This window comes from Petromyzon marinus, chromosome 65 (genome assembly GCF_048934315.1).
Source record: "Petromyzon marinus isolate PM22_M1 ecotype Great Lakes invasive population chromosome 65, UKy_Petmar_22M1.pri1.0, whole genome shotgun sequence".
Taxonomy (NCBI): Eukaryota; Metazoa; Chordata; class Hyperoartia; order Petromyzontiformes; family Petromyzontidae; genus Petromyzon; species Petromyzon marinus.
Genome location: NC_133731.1, coordinates 2541505 through 2556950, shown reverse-complemented (window position 1 = coordinate 2556950; position 15446 = coordinate 2541505). Strand labels below are relative to the sequence as shown.

Sequence of the window (15446 nt, the reverse complement as noted above, 5' to 3'; positions counted from 1 at the left end):
CATCTCCCTCTCTCCGTCCCCCTCTCTACAACTCTCTCACTCTCTCTCTCTGCGTCTTACCTGGCCAACAAGCGCCATGACCTCGCCAACTTCGCCTGTGCTCAGGCGAAGTTGGCGGTGTACAGGACGAGGAAGAAGACGCTGCAAGGTGACACTGACGGCTGCTCTGAGCTGCTTCCAGTGTCCAGGGGCCTGCTCAAGGCGCGGCTCTGCCTGGAGCACGCCACGTGACACAGCCACGTGTCGGTGATGTGCAGCGCGTCTTGTTCTAACGCTGGTGAGCCGGACAAGCCCCTCTCTGTACCAGCGTGGACGTCACCCCCCACGTGTTCACCTTCTGAAGCGCTCGCTCGTCACCGTGACGTGCGCGATGACCACCACCACCACGTGACTTTTATCTCGTGTTGTGCGCGGTGCATTTAGCTCCACAGCGCGTGGATTTACAGCGTTTGTTGTTTTTGTGTTGCTGGTGACTTTGTGTATTTGTGTTACTGGTGACTTTGTGTATTTCGTATCGGAATCGCCTCCAGTGCTGTTGCTGCTGGCGGCAACATCTCTCTCTCTCTCTCTCCATCACTCCATTTCTCTCTCTCCATATATCTCTCTCCATCTCTCAATCTGTCTCTCTCCATCACTACATCTCTCTCTCTCCATCACTCAATCTCTCTCTCTCCATCACTCAATCTGTCTCTCCATCACTACATCTCTCTCTCCATTACTACATCTATCTCTCCATCACTCAATCTGTCTCTCTCCATCTCTCAATATCTCTCTCCATCTATCAATCTGTCTCTCTCCATCACTACATCTCTCTGCATCACTCAATCTATATCTCTCTCTCCATCACTCAATCTGTCTCTCCATCACTACATCTCTCTCCATCACTACATCTCTCTCTCTCTCTCCATCAGTCCATCTATCTCGCTCTCTCTCTCCATCACTCAATCTGTCTCACCATCACTACATCTCTCTCTCCATCACTACATCTCTCTCTGTATCACTCCATCTCTCTCTCTCTCCCCATCACTCAATCTGTCTCTCCATCACTACATCTCTCTCCATCACTACATCTATCTCTCTCTCCATCACTCAATCTCTCTCTCTCCATCACTCAATCTCTCTCTCTCTCCATCACAGCGTCTTTATCTCTCTTCGAGGTGAGGATCACGCAAATGAATCGCTCCCCTACAGCGCCAATTAGGCTGGCGGCCGCCGTTACCAATTCCGTGATGATTTGTGCCTGGATAGCATCCAAACAGTGCGCAGAGAAGCGAGTGAGAGAGAAGGAAAGAGAGAGAGACAGAGCTGGGGAGAGAGAGGGGTGGGGAGAGAGGGAGATGGAATAAGATGGAGAGAGAGGTGAGAGATGGAGAGGGGGAGAGAGAGATGGAGAGAGAGGTGAGAGATGGAGATGGGGGACAGAGATGGAGAGAGAGGTGAGAGATGGAGAGAGAGAGAGGTGAGAGATGGAGAGACGGGAGAGAGATGGAGAGAGAGATGGAGAGAGAGGGAGAGATGGAGAGAGACTGTTTGACTTTTAAACAACTTTTATTGCCGCCAGCAGCAAAAGCACTGGAGGCGATTTCGATATGAAACACACAAAGTCACCAGCGACACAAACACACAAAGTCACCAGCAACACAAATGAAAATAAACGATACAAACCCACGCGCTGTGGCGCTAAATGCACCGCGCACAACACGAAATAAAAGTCACGTGGTGGTGGTGGTGGTGGTCATCGCGCACGTCACGGTGACGAGCGAGCGCTACAGAAGGTGAACACGTGGGGGGTGACGTCCACGCTGGTACAGAGAGGGGCTTGTCCGGCTCACCAGCGTTAGAACAAGACGCGCTGCACATCACCGACACGTGGCTGTGTCACGTGGCGTGCTCCAGGCAGAGCCGCGCCTTGAGCAGGAACCTGAACACTGGAAGCAGCTCAGAGCAGCCGTCAGTGTCACCTTGCAGCGTCTTCTTCCTCGTTCTGTACACCGCCAACTTGGCCTGAGCACAGGCGAAGTTGGCGAGGTCATGGCGCTTGTTAGCCAGGTAAGGCACCACCCGTATACGAAGCTGCTGTTGTAGAAGGGCACCCCCAGTTTACTGAAGATGTCCCCCAAGAGACGGAACATTGAGTTTGAGGCGCTGGCAGCGTGAGTACCGGTGGGGCAGATCCTCCCTGGCACCGCAGGAGATGCACCAAGTTCGGTACCCCTGGCGAGATTCGGCTGAGCCACACGGCCGATGACAACGTGGAGTGTGACAATCTTCACCGGAGGTCACCGCAGCGTTTGGCTACGGGAGACTTTGTACATTTGTTTACACTGGGGGGGCGGTCGCAATGAGGGGAGGGAAATGGTCTCTCTGTTTTGTGTCCGGTAGGTCGGCCAGGTCCCGGGAATGCAGCGCCTTGACACAGCCACGTGTGGAGCGCCTTGACACAGCCACGTGCAGAGCGCTGTGTTTGGGGCGCTCTTCAGGGGCACGTTCCTGCAGCCTCAGAGCTTCAGTCGCTTGCCGGAGTCGCTGTGGCCAGGGGGCTGCGCTCAGGAGAAGCACAACTCTGGGAAGGAGGAGGAGGGGGGTGGAGGGCCTCCACCATCCCCAGATGCCTCCAGCTTTAGGCACAGCTCCTTCATGGCGCAGAGCACGGAGAGATTGAGAGAGAGAGGTAAGAGATGGAGAGAGTTGGGAGATGGAGAGAGAGGTAAGAGATGGAGAGAGAGAGTGGAGAGAGATGGAGATAGGGGAGAAATGGAGAGAGGAGAGAGAGATGGAGAGAGAGGTGAGAGATGGAGAAAGAGAGAGATGGAGAGGGGGGAGAGAGATGAAGAGAGGGGAGAGAGATGGGGAGAGAGGTGAGAGATGGAGAGAGAGGTGAGAGATGGAGAAAGAGAGAGATGGAGAGGGAGGAGAGATATGAAGAGAGGTGAGAGAGATGGAGAGAAATGGGAGAGATGGAGAGATAGGTGAGAGATGGAGAGAGGGGAGAGAGATGGAGAGAGAGGTGAGAGATGGAGAAAGAGAGAGATTGAGAGAGAGGTGAGAGATGGAGAAAGAGAGAGATGGAGAGGGGGGAGAGATATGAAGAGAGGGGAGAGAGATGGAGAGAGAGGTGAGAGATGGAGAGAGAGGTGAGAGATGGAGAAAGAGAGAGATGGAGAGGGGGGAGAGAGTTGAAGGGAGGGGAGAGAGATGGAGAGAGGGGGGAGAGATGGAGAGAGAGGTGAGAGATTGAGAGAGTTGGGAGAGAGATTAAGAGAGGGTAGAGAGATGGAGAGAGAGGTGAGAGATGGAGAGAGGGAGATGAGAGATGGAGAGAGTTGGGAGAGAGATGAAGAGAGGGGAGAGAGATGGAGAGAGTTTGGAGAGAGATGAAGAGAGGGGAGAGAGATGGAGAGATAGGTGAGTGATTGAGAGAGGGGGTAGAGATGGAGAAAGGGGAGAGAGGTGGAGAGATAGGTGAGAGATGGAGAGAGTTGGGACAGAGATGAAGAGAGGGGAGAGAGATGGAGAGAGAGATGAGAGATAAAGAGGGGGGAGAGAGATGGAGAGAGAGGTGAGAGATGGAGAGAGTTGGGAGAGATATGGAGAGAGGGGAGATAGATGGAGAAAGAGATGAGAGATGGAGAGAGGGGAGAGAGATGGAGAGAGAGGTGAGAGATGGAGAGAGTTGGGAGAGAGATAGAGAGAGAGAGGTGAGAGATGGAGAGAGTTGGGAGAGGGATGAAGAGAGGGGAGATAGATGGAGAGAGAGGTGAGAAAATGGAGAGAGAGGTGAGAGATGGAGAGAGTTGGGAGAGAGATGAAGAGAGGGGAGACAGATGGAGAGAGAGATGAGAGATGGAGAGAGTTGGGAGAGAGATGAGAGATGGAGAGAGATGGAGAGAAAGGTGAGAGATGGAGAGAGAGAGGTGAGAGATGGAGAGAGGTGAGAGATGGAGAAAGTTGGGAGAGGGATGGAGAGAGAGGAGAGAGGACGCGCTTCGTTTTAGCTCCCCGTGGTAACTTTATAAATCTAACATACCCTCTTCTAATTAATTTCTTTTTTTCAAGTTTTTACTCAGCAGGAGTAAGTATTCCGCCTTTTGCATACACAAGTCGTACTTTTTGTTTGTTGCTCTATTTTTCTTTACTTTTTTTAGCTTAACAGTTCAGGGTGAGGCCTTAGCCTTGTGAAACACGGTGGTGTTAATTAGGCGATGGGCACAATCCCATAGTTAATTAAAGCATCGTTAACATACTTCACAGGTATTTTTTATACTCTACTTATTGTTCCTTTATTCTTCTGCTCCTGTTTTTAATCTCAGTTTACGAATCTCAAACTATTTGAGATTTGTTATAACTTGTATTTTGTGTGAGCCACGTGGAGGAATCTGCGCTGTAGCGCAGAGAATTAAGGCCACACAAGCAATTGTTGACTTAGTGGCTAAAGCAAACTATTAGTTAATGATTCCTTAATACACTGCGTTTTTTTGGTTTGCCTCCATGTGTGTGCAAGGACGCTAAGTTATATTTATTTAACGATGAGTGAATGTATTTAATAAACACATTTTTCTATAAAGTAGATTTGTTTGAAAAATGCATTCATTTTTTTTAACACGCAAATTTATAATTAGATCTCACTATCAACTTATTCATAATTTATTCAATAAAAATAGTTTATTGAAACAATAAATACATCTCTTTCCTTTCGTTTTTTTTATTTCATTACTTTCTTAAACGAGGATTCTTTATTCATCCTCAGTTTACATTCTCTCAAGGTGAGCTCTGTATAAATAAGCGCAACACCACAGTCAGGTAGAATTTGAAGGTGCGAGGAACAAAATGGCCACCTACGCAAAGGTCGCAGCTGCCAAACTGCCTGGAAGTCACGAGGCCCCCCACTAGGGCCTCTGCTCCAAGGCCAGCCCCCCCCCCCCCCCCCCCCCGAGAGCGCAGCGACCACCGCCGCTGCGCGAGAACGGCGTCCGCCGCTACGCCTCGAGCTCCGTCACGATCGAGGCGCACGTCGAGGCCCCGGCCGCCATCGTCCCGCCGGCCACCGTCGCCCACGCCTCGAAGGTCAGCGGGAAAGCCGTCTTCTTCCTGACGAGGGAGGAGGCGGCCGATGCGGCCGTCGCGAAGGGGGTATGACCGTGGGGGGACTCCGCGTCCGGCTGGAACCCGTCGCTTCGGTGGCGGGGCGAGAACAGTCGTTTCGAACGTGCCGCCCTACGTCCCCGACGAGGCCGTGTTGGAGCACGTGACGGAGCACGTGTTGGAGCACGTGTTGGAGCACGTGTTGGAGCACGTGTTGGAGCGCGTGTTGGAGCACGTGTTGGAGCACGTGTTGGAGCACGTGTTGGAGCACGTGTTGGAGCACGTGTTGGAGCACGTGTTGGAGCGCGTGTTGGAGCACGTGTTGGAGCACGTGTTGGAGCACGTGTTGGAGCACGTGTTGGAGCACGTGTTGGAGCACGTGTTGGAGCACGTGTTGGAGCACGTGTTGGAGCACGTGTTGGAGCGCGTGTTGGAGCACGTGTTGGAGCACGTGTTGGAGCACGTGTTGGAGCACGTGTTGGAGCACGTGTTGGAGCACGTGTTGGAGCACGTGTCCAAGCTGGGCACCGTCGTGGTGCCAGTACGGGGCCCTGTCACTGGGGGTGCAGAGACCCTGCTCTGAATCACATTTTATCTTTCAAGAGGCAGGTGCACGTCCTGCTGCCTCCCGGACAGCAGGAAGTGGGGTCCTTTGTCGTTGTCTATGCAGGCATTGACCATAGGCTGTTTTACGCCGAGGATTGCATCAGACGCAATCTCTGCAAAGAAGAGGGACACTTCCCGAAGGGATTGCCCTAAACCGACGACGGCGAGGGTCGGAGAAAAGAGCGGGGAGGAGGGAGGCAGAGCAAAGGGGGGCAAAGCAGCAAGAGCCCCCATTGCAACGAGCCCCCCAACAGCCCACACCGGACCCGCCAGCCAAGCAGCCTCCCACACCTGAAGTCGTGGCCCCAACTTCGCTGCCTCAAGCGACACATCGCGAGAGGAAAAATACAGAAGGACCCGGATCTCAAGGGTCAAACTCAGAGGAGGAACCCCTCCCAGACCTCGAACAGGAAGAAGCGGTGAAACCCCCCAGAACAGCTGCCAGACGCCGAAGACGCGGTGTTCGCTTTTCCGGACGCCACGCCGAGTGATGTGCGGGTGGCAAGGAAGAAACCCGCCAAGAGGAAGAAGCGGCGTGCGTCTGGGGAAGGGTTTCTACAGCAGGAGACCGTGGACGATGAAGGCGACATCGCCACGGAAATCGACCCGTCTACTGTGGTCATAGAGACTCACTCCCCACCAGCTATACAGGAAGCCCTTGACCAAGAGGAAGAAGTTGGCGGAGAGACACTCGCCAAGGGCAAGGACGAAATAGATGAGAATGAGGAGGAAGGTCCGCTGACCCAAAACCAGCGGAAGAGACACCGGGGCCATCCACCCGAAGAGCCTGAGCAGGAGCCATCCCAGGCCATCCCCGACGCTGGGGGAGAGGACGCCGCTGGGCCATGCGCCAGCTCAGCCGCTGCAGCTCTTCCAGCGGAGCCGGACGCCGAGGAAATCGACTCAGATCGGGACAACTGCTTCAGCGTGGGGAGCGAGAGCAGCCAGGGGTCTACACTCCTTAACCCTCAGACTCCCCTGATCTCCTCACAAGATCCCTGGAAATTCCTCGACGAGACCGACGTGAGGAAGGACAGAGCGGACATTGCCTTGGCTCGATGGAAGGACAGCAAGGCAATAAAGGCCTCTGTGACTCAAGCAGAGAGACTCCTCGCCAAGCAGGGACTCGAGTCCCGGGGCAAGGAGAGGGCAAAGCTGAGATATTTCCGCAAACAAATTGCAAGGTGGGAGGCCACGGAGGCAAGGAACAAGCAACGCCTGTGTACATCGGATCCCTGAACGTGAACGGGTGCAGGGAGGCAGTGCGGAGGTTTTCCGCAATGTCTCTTGCGAGGAAACACGCTGCCTCTGTCTTCGTCATTCAGGAGACGCATCTCACGGTCGAGGACGAGGATGACTGGAGGAAGGAGTGGGGAGGGGACTCCTTCTACAGCCACCTTGACAACACCTCCTGTGGAGTCGCGACCCTGTTTGCTAAAGGGTTTCATCCCGAGCTCATAACCCACACCGAAGTGGTGAAGGGAAGGCTCCTCGCGGTAACGGTCAGGGTGGGCGATGTCACCACCCACCTGCTGAACGTGTACGCGCCGGTGACCAGCAAGGAGAAGATTCCGTTTCTGTATCTCCTGAGGAGGCACCTGGCCGGGATCCCGGACGACGAGTGCGTGATTGTGGGTGGCGACCACAACTGCACACTCGGCGCCCTGGATCGTTCGGGGGGGCAACCGGGGGGAGTCGGGCCGAAGAGGGAAATGCAGGGACTCCTGGAGGAAGCTGTCTTGGTAGATGTGTGGCGCGTACATCACCCGGGCCAACGCCAGTTCACGTACACGAGGACGAGGCGCGATGGCTCGGTGACGCAGTCCAGGCTCGACAGATGTTACATCTCTATGAGCTTTGTGACGTGCGCCGTAATGTCTGGCATCAGGGCGGCACCCTTCACGGACCACAGCCTCATCGTGCTCCGTGTCAGGCTGGAGAGGGCCCGTGAGGGGCGCGTCCCACTGGCACTTTAACAAACTCGCTGCTAGAGGATGGCGACTTCTTAGAAATGTTCGAGGACTTCTGGGAAGAGTGGCGAAAAACCAAAATGCAGTTCGACTCTCTGGCCCAGTGGTGGGATGTGGGCAAAGTGCACACCAGGCTGCTGTGCCAACAATACACCTGGGGGAGCACCAGACTGAGGAACGTGGACATCACCGACATGGAAGCCCGAGTCCTCGACTTGGAGGGTCGCCTCGCCGAGAATACGAGGAGGAGAGGGAGCGTCTCAAAGGGCTACAGGAGGAGCAGACGAGGGGAGCGTTTGTGCGATCCCGGGTGAAGCTCATCACGGACCTCGACACGGGATTCCCGCTTTCCTACTCCCTCGGTAGGCAGAACGGGAGACGCAAATCCATGGAGTGCCTCTTTGATGGTGACGGTGTCCTGGTGCACGAACTCCAGCAGAAGTCGACCATCATCGGAGACTTCTAAGGCTGCCTGTTCTACCCTGAAAAAACATCGGAACCGGCCCAGGCGGAGGCATGGAGTGGTCTACCCACCCTGGGGGAAGACGGGAAAGAGCTGCTAGAGCAAAAGCTCACCAAGACTGACCTTGACGCAGCTGTAAGAGGACTGGCCCCAAATAAATCCCCAGGGTTAGACGGCCTAACAGGGGAGTTTTACGCCGCTTTTTGGCCATCCCTGCGAGAGGACTACAGAGAGGTGCTGGAGGAAGCCTCAGTCACCGGGGTGATGCCTCAGTCTTGGAGGAGGGCGGTGCTCACTCTGCTTCCCAAGAACGGAGACCTGAGGCACCTACAAAACTGGCGTCCGGTCTCCCTCCTGAACACAGACTACAAAATATTGACGAAGGCTCTCTCCCTGCGACTGAAAGGGGTGATTGCACAAGTCGCAAACGGGGACCAGTCCTACACTATCCCCGGACGAACCATCCACGACGGCATCTTCCTGCTCAGGGACCTCATCACGGTGTCCCAGAGGTTGGGCATCCCAATCGCGTTTCTGGCTCTTTACCAGGAAAAGGCTTTTGACAGAGTGGACCACAAGCACCTGCTGGGAACCCTCAAGACCTTGGGTTTTGGGGATGCCTTTGTCCGAACGATCCGCCTACTCTACACCAAGGCGGAGTGCATGATAAAGATCAACGGCGCCCTCACTGCCCTGGTCAAATTCGAGCGAGGAGTGAGACAGGGATGCCCATTGTCGGGCCAACTTTATGCCCTGGCATTAGAGCCTTTCCTGAATCTCATAAGGCGGAGACTCAGCGGCCTGGTGCTGAGGGCAACCAAGCGTCAAGTTGGTCCTGACGGCATACGCCAACGACGTCCTCCTCATCCTGCGCTCCCTGGCTGATGTCGCCCTGCTGCATGAGTGCCAGGAGGTCTTTTCTAAAGCCTCCTCATCAAAAATGAACTGGCAAAAGTGCAGCGGACTGCTGGTTGGAGCGTGGGACATGACCGAGTGTCCCGAGAAGGCAAAAGCCATCAATTGGAGCACAACATCGCTGCAACACCTGGGAGTGTTCTTCGGACCAGAGGAGGAACCACCGCAGAGGAACTGGGTCGAGCTGGAGGAGAAGGTGAAGGAGCGGCTGGGCACCTGGAGTCGCCTGTGCAAGTTCCTCACCTTCAGGACAAAGACGTTGGTGGTGAACCAGCTGGTGACGTCCATGCTGTGGCACCGACTCTTCTCCCTGCACCCCCCCATGAGCCTCGTCAACGGACTTCAGAAGCGAGTCCTCGACTTCTTCTGGTCGGGCGGAGGACACCGGCTGGGGTCCTGGCCCTGCCACTGGACGAGGGCGGTCACGGGCTGGTGTGTGTGTGCGGAGTCAGCTGGCCACCTTCCGACTGCAGGACGCGCTGAAAGTTCCTGCACGCCGCTCCTGCACCGGCCTGGAGCGTCACGGCCTCCTGAAACAGCTGGGGGGGGTCTGCAGTGCTCCAAGCAACTATTCTACACGGACCTGCAGCGCCTCCCACTGGGACAGCTGCCACCCTTCTACAGAAGCGTCCTGCAGACATGGAGCTCCCTCGCCATCAGGAGGCTGAACCAGCCACGATCGGCCGAGGATCTGGTCTTCGAACCAATCCTCAGGAACCCACAGACAAAGCTGCCATCCATCACCGCCACCCCCGGTATGGAGAGGCGCCTCACCAACGCGCGGCTCACCAGGATGGGAGATCTCGTGGAGCCTGGAACACGGGGCTGGTGGCTCGGACCAGCACACATGGCCGCAAAGACAGGGGGGCTGCAGTCACTCCGGGTGGCTGCCCGGATCCTGGCCGAAGCCAAGGGGGCCTTCTCAGCGTCGTTGGGGATGACAAGGCCCCTCTCGGTCCCCCTCCACCGAAGCTCTCAGTCGTGCCACTGCATCGCCAATGCCAACAAGCGAAGGCGGATCACAACATGTGCCGGCCGGAGGTGGCCTTCGCAAATGTAAAGAGGAAGGTGCTCTACTCCTACATGGTCGGGTTCCACCAACAGGACACCCTGAGGAGCCACAAGGACCACGCCTGGAGGAGAGCCCTGCCCTGCGTCTCACCGGAGAGGCCTCGCTGGAGGCAACTCTACTCCAGCCCGACGTACAACCGCATCGGCGACCTCAGCTGGAGCATCGCCCATGGCACCGTCACCGCCTCCCTGGCGCGCTTCACCGACACGTCCCCGGAGTGCCGGTTCTGCGGTAAAGTGGAGATGGTGGCGCACCAATACGTGGAGTGCAAGAGCCTGGACTCGCTGTTCAAGGCCCTGAGAAACATCCTCCTAAGGTTCAGCCTCCACTTCTCCCCGACGGTCCTCATCTTTGGATACCCGAAGGGCGACGGACCCCAACATCTTCAGGGGCCGGTCAACGTGCTCTTCGGCTACGCCAAGCTCGCCGTCTACAGGGCGAGGAAGGTGGCCCTGGAGGGGCAACGTCCGGCCAGCAGCCTGGGCATCTTCCACGCTCTGGTCGGAGCCAGGGTGAGTGGGCCGGAGTTCCGCCGTGCGTGGCTGAGCCACGCCGTGCCGGCCTTCAAGGAGCAGTGGGCGCTGGAGGAGGCCGTGTGCTCGGTGGCAGATGACGGTAGAGAGCTCTGTGCATGCTGATCTGAGCTGCCCGTCGGAGGCCGTTTGACTGTGGGAAGGGCTGCGTGCAGATGCAGCACTTGTCGTAGTTATAAAAAAAGAGAGAGAGAGTGAGTGAGAGAGAGCGACATGAAGTAGGAAGAGAGGGGGTAGAGAGAGAGGAGGGGCAGAGAGGGGGTAAAGAGAGAGGGAAGGGGTGATGAGAGCAGAAATAAAAGAAAAAAAATTTGTTGGGTCTTTCATTTAAAAGGGGGGGGGGAGAAAAGTGCCGACTACACCGAGCATCTTCTTGTTTCCACTGATCGTAAGAAAACAGAGAGATGGAGAGAGAGGGAGAGAGATGGAGAGAGGGGAGAGATAGAGAGATAGGTGAGAGATGGAGAGGGGGGTGAGAGATGGAGAGAGAGGTGAGAGATGGAGAGTGGGGAGAGAGATGGAGAGGGGGGTGAGAGATGGAGAGGGGGGTGAGAGATGGAGAGAGATGTGAGAGATGGAGAGAGGGGAGAGATGGAGAGTGGGGAGAGATGGAGATGGGGGTGAGAGATGGAGAGAGAGAGGTGAGAGATGGAGAGTGGGGAGAGATGGAGAGAGAGGGGAGAGATGGAGAGAGAGGTGAGAGATGGAGAGAGAGAGGTGAGAGATGGAGAGAGAGGTGAGAGATGGAGAGAGGGGAGAGATGGAGATGGGGGTGAGAGATGGAGAGAGAGAGGTGAGAGATGGAGAGAGAGAGGTGAGAGATGGAGAGAGAGGTGAGAGATGGAGAGTGGGGAGAGATGGAGATGGGGGTGAGAGATGGAGAGAGAGAGGTGAGAGATGGAGAGTGGGGAGAGATGGAGAGAGAGGGGAGAGATGGAGAGAGAGGTGAGAGATGGAGAGAGAGAGGTGAGAGATGGAGAGAGAGGTGAGAGATGGAGAGAGGGGAGAGATGGAGATGGGGGTGAGAGATGGAGAGAGAGGTGAGAGATGGAGAGAGAGGTGAGAGATGGAGAGAGAGGGGAGAGATGGAGAGAGAGGTGAGAGATGGAGAGGGGGGTGAGAGATGGAGAGAGAGGTGAGAGATGGAGATGGGGGTGAGAGATGGAGAGAGAGAGGTGAGAGATGGAGAGTGGGGAGAGATGGAGAGAGAGGTGAGAGATGGAGAGAGAGAGGTGAGAGATGGAGAGAGAGGTGAGAGATGGAGAGAGGTGAGAGATGGAGATGGGGGTGAGAGATGGAGAGAGAGAGGTGAGAGATGGAGAGTGGGGAGAGATGGAGAGAGAGGGGAGAGATGGAGAGAGAGGTGAGAGATGGAGAGGGGGGTGAGAGATGGAGAGAGAGGTGAGAGATGGAGATGGGGGTGAGAGATGAAGAGAGAGAGGTGAGAGATGGAGAGGGGGTGAGAGATGGAGAGAGATAGGTGAGAGATGGAGAGAGAGGGAGACAGAGCTGAGGAGATAGAGGTGGACAGAAAGTGAGATGGAGTAAAATGGAGAGGGAGGAATGAGAGATGGAAGGTGAGAGAGACAGGCAGAGAGAGGGATATATTTTTTTACAAATATGTACATAGATAACAGGGGGAACATAGACATAGAGTAGTTAAAGAGATGGGTAGAGAGAGAGGGGGGGGGGGTAGGGAGCGAGGGGAGGGGGGTAAGAAGGAGAAGAGCAGACCATGAAATCTTTTGTGCAATCTTTCATTTAAACGAGGGAGGGGGGGGGGAGGGGGACGCATTGAAGACAAAAACCTAAATTATGAACGGAGCAAAGTGCCGACTACGCCGACCATCTTCTTGTTTCCTCTGATCGTAAAGGAAAATAGAAGACAGGGAAGGAGAGGGAGAGAGGCGAGGTTGACGCTTTTAATGAGCACACGCACATTTAACACCGCCAGAAGTTGCGACGCTTATAATATCTGGAAGAAAAAAAATAATACGTATATAGTCCTTGTCATGAACATTCCAACATTATTGTCAAGAACACTGTGGGCGTCGGGATGGGTGGCGCAGCGGTTAGCGCGCTGGGCTACGAACCGGGCTCAAAACAGAGTTCCAATTCCGCCCACGGCCACCAACACTGACCACCCACCCCCTCGTGTTGCCGTGTCAGCCCCACCACTGTGTTAAGGCTACACGGGGGATTTTTGTCTTTGTGTGTCAGTGTGTGTCAATGCGTACGTGTGTGTGTGTACCGGTTAGTACTTACGAACCTGCTTACCCGAGTTCGATTCCCGCTCACGGCGAAAATCAGTGACGAGTATCTGAACCGATCCTGGGGCTCCCCTAGGTCGACTCAGCATTAGATGAGTAGCTGGTGCTGTGTGTAAACGTCGCCACTGGGGATACAAAGGCGGCCGGGCGTGTTGTTGGCCACCCACCCCCTCGTGTACCGTTCCGGCCTTCGTCGGTGCTCGCTAACAGCACTTGCCCCTACAGTCTGTGTGTGTCAGTGTGTGTGTGCCAGTGTGTGTGTGTCAGTGTGTGTCAGTGTGTGTGTGTGTCAGTGTGTGTGTGTGTGTTAGTGCGTGTCAGTGTGTGTGTGTGTGTTAGTGCGTGTCAGTGTGTGTGTGTGTCAGTGTGTGTGTGTTAGTGTATGTGTGTCAGTGTGTGTGTGTGTTCGTGTGTGTGTGTCAGTGTGTGTGTGTGTCAGTGTGTGTGTTAGTGTGTGTCAGTGTGTGTCAGTGTGTGTCAGTGTGTGTGTTAGTGTGTGTCAGTGTGTGTGTGTGTGTCCGTGTGTGTTCGTGTGTGTGTGTCAGTGTGTGTGTGTCAGTGTGTGTGTGTCAGTGTGTCAGTGTGTGTGTCAGTGTGTGTGTCAGTGTGTCAGTGTCAGGTTGACGATTCATCACAACCTGGGTCTGCTCGGCCTCAACTGAGTCGCGTGTGGCTGCGGGCAGCCAAAACATCGCTCCTGGAGGAGACAAAGGCGGCCGTAGCGTGGTGCAGGCCTCACCCCCTATCGTCGTGAAGCGGGCGCTGCTGCTGCTACTCACTGATAGCCCTTGCCCTCACTTGCTGTCGAAGGCTATCCGGGGGATCTTTGCATCTATTTCTCGTAATTGTCTTACAAGTTCAACTTCATGATATAGGCGAAGTTCCAGTCAAATTGCCCTTGGGTCAATTGCACATCAAATAGGCCCATTGCCCGAATCGTCTCCTATTACATGATTTATTTTCTTGTTCAGGGTGACACAAAGACAAAGACTCCCCCCCCCCCTCCGTGTAGCCTCAACAGACTGTAGGGGCAAGTGCTGTTAGCGAGTACCTATGAAGGCCGGCACGGCACACGAGGGGGTGGGTGGCCAGCACCACGCCCGGCCGCCTTTGTCTCACCCCCAGTGGGCGATGTTTGCTACACACCGCACCAGGTACTCATTTGAGGCTGAGTCGACCTAGGGGAGGCCCAGTTCCGGTTCAGATAATCGTCACTGGCGGTGTTGGCCGTGAGCGGGATTCGAACCCGGGACACCACACAGACACACACAATGATGATGGTGGTGGTGGTTGTTGATTTGTTATTGACACGACGATTAATTAGTGAGTCGTAAGACCTCCTTTGCCACTACCAAAATGTAATAATAGGTTTTTCCCCCTTTTTTCTGGCAACAAAACTGAAACCTTTTTACAAGGATTCATGTCTACATTAACCACAATACTTGCAGTCAAAATGCAAACAAAAACATACTATGATAATATATGTGGCATTGTCCTTGAAACTGATTGGTCCACACCAAGGGACGGCTTTCTTTTGAGCCTCGACCCAATTGGTGCTCGTCCAGATGACGCCAATTGCATCGGAGAGATGCCATTGTGTATTTTCCACTCTCGCCACCACCACCACCAGCAGCAGCAGCAGCACCACCAGCACCACATCCAACAACAACAACAACCATCAGGGTCTGTCCACTGCTGGATGAAGATTCAACATGATGGTGATGGTGATGCAATGACGGACGCGTGTGTGATCTCTAATACACGTGCTCCTCTCTCTCCCTCTCTCTTTCTCTGTCTCGTCGTGTAATGCACAGCGCGAGAATCTCTCCATGCTGTCACCACCACCACTACCATCCACCATCAGGGTCTGTCCACTGCTTGATGAAGATTCAACATGATGGTGGTGGTGGTGGTAAAAACGAGAAAAATCTACGCGACCACAGGGAGAGCATCCAAACTCCAAATAGGCAGGCTTCGTCAAGGGTCGGGATCGATCCCGCGACCTCTTGTATACCGGGAGAGAGAGATAACATCTCGCTGATGATGTAATTAAAGGCGCGTGCGATCTCGAATCCACGTGCTTTTCTCTCTGTGTATCTCCGTGTCATTCACAGCGCCAGATTCTCATCATGCTGTCACCAATACCACCACCACCACCAACAACCATTCAGGGTCCATCCACTGCTGGATGAAGATCAATGTCAAACACGAACTACGTTTTAATTTTACGAGCTAATGCGCGCCGAGCTACGTAGCTCCATTTTAGTTTCGACCGGGCGATCACAAATGATAGCTCAACGAAATAGTAGCTTATAATCATCATAATCATCATCACCACTATCCTCATCGTTTGGGCATTGAAAGAAGAAGCAAAATAACTGCTAAAGGCGTGGTGATGTTGAGTCTGAATGTGGAGGGGCGGACAAAAGCGGAGGAGCAGGAAACGAAAAACAATCCTCGCGACCACGGGGAGAGAGAGAGAGAGAGACACGCAAACTCCAAATATACAGCAGCAGCTGGCATCGTCTCGGTCGG

General features: G+C 54.6%; 1 long non-coding RNA gene across 1 annotated transcript; it reads left to right on the top strand.

The window, feature by feature from the left end:
• The first annotated feature begins 2414 nt into the window (after window positions 1-2414).
• On the top strand, window positions 2415-14999 carry LOC142906461 (uncharacterized). Its single transcript, XR_012930302.1, has 2 exons — window positions 2415-2671; window positions 14726-14999. It is a non-coding gene; the product is annotated as an uncharacterized LOC142906461 (long non-coding RNA).
• The last annotated feature ends 447 nt before the right edge of the window (window positions 15000-15446 follow it).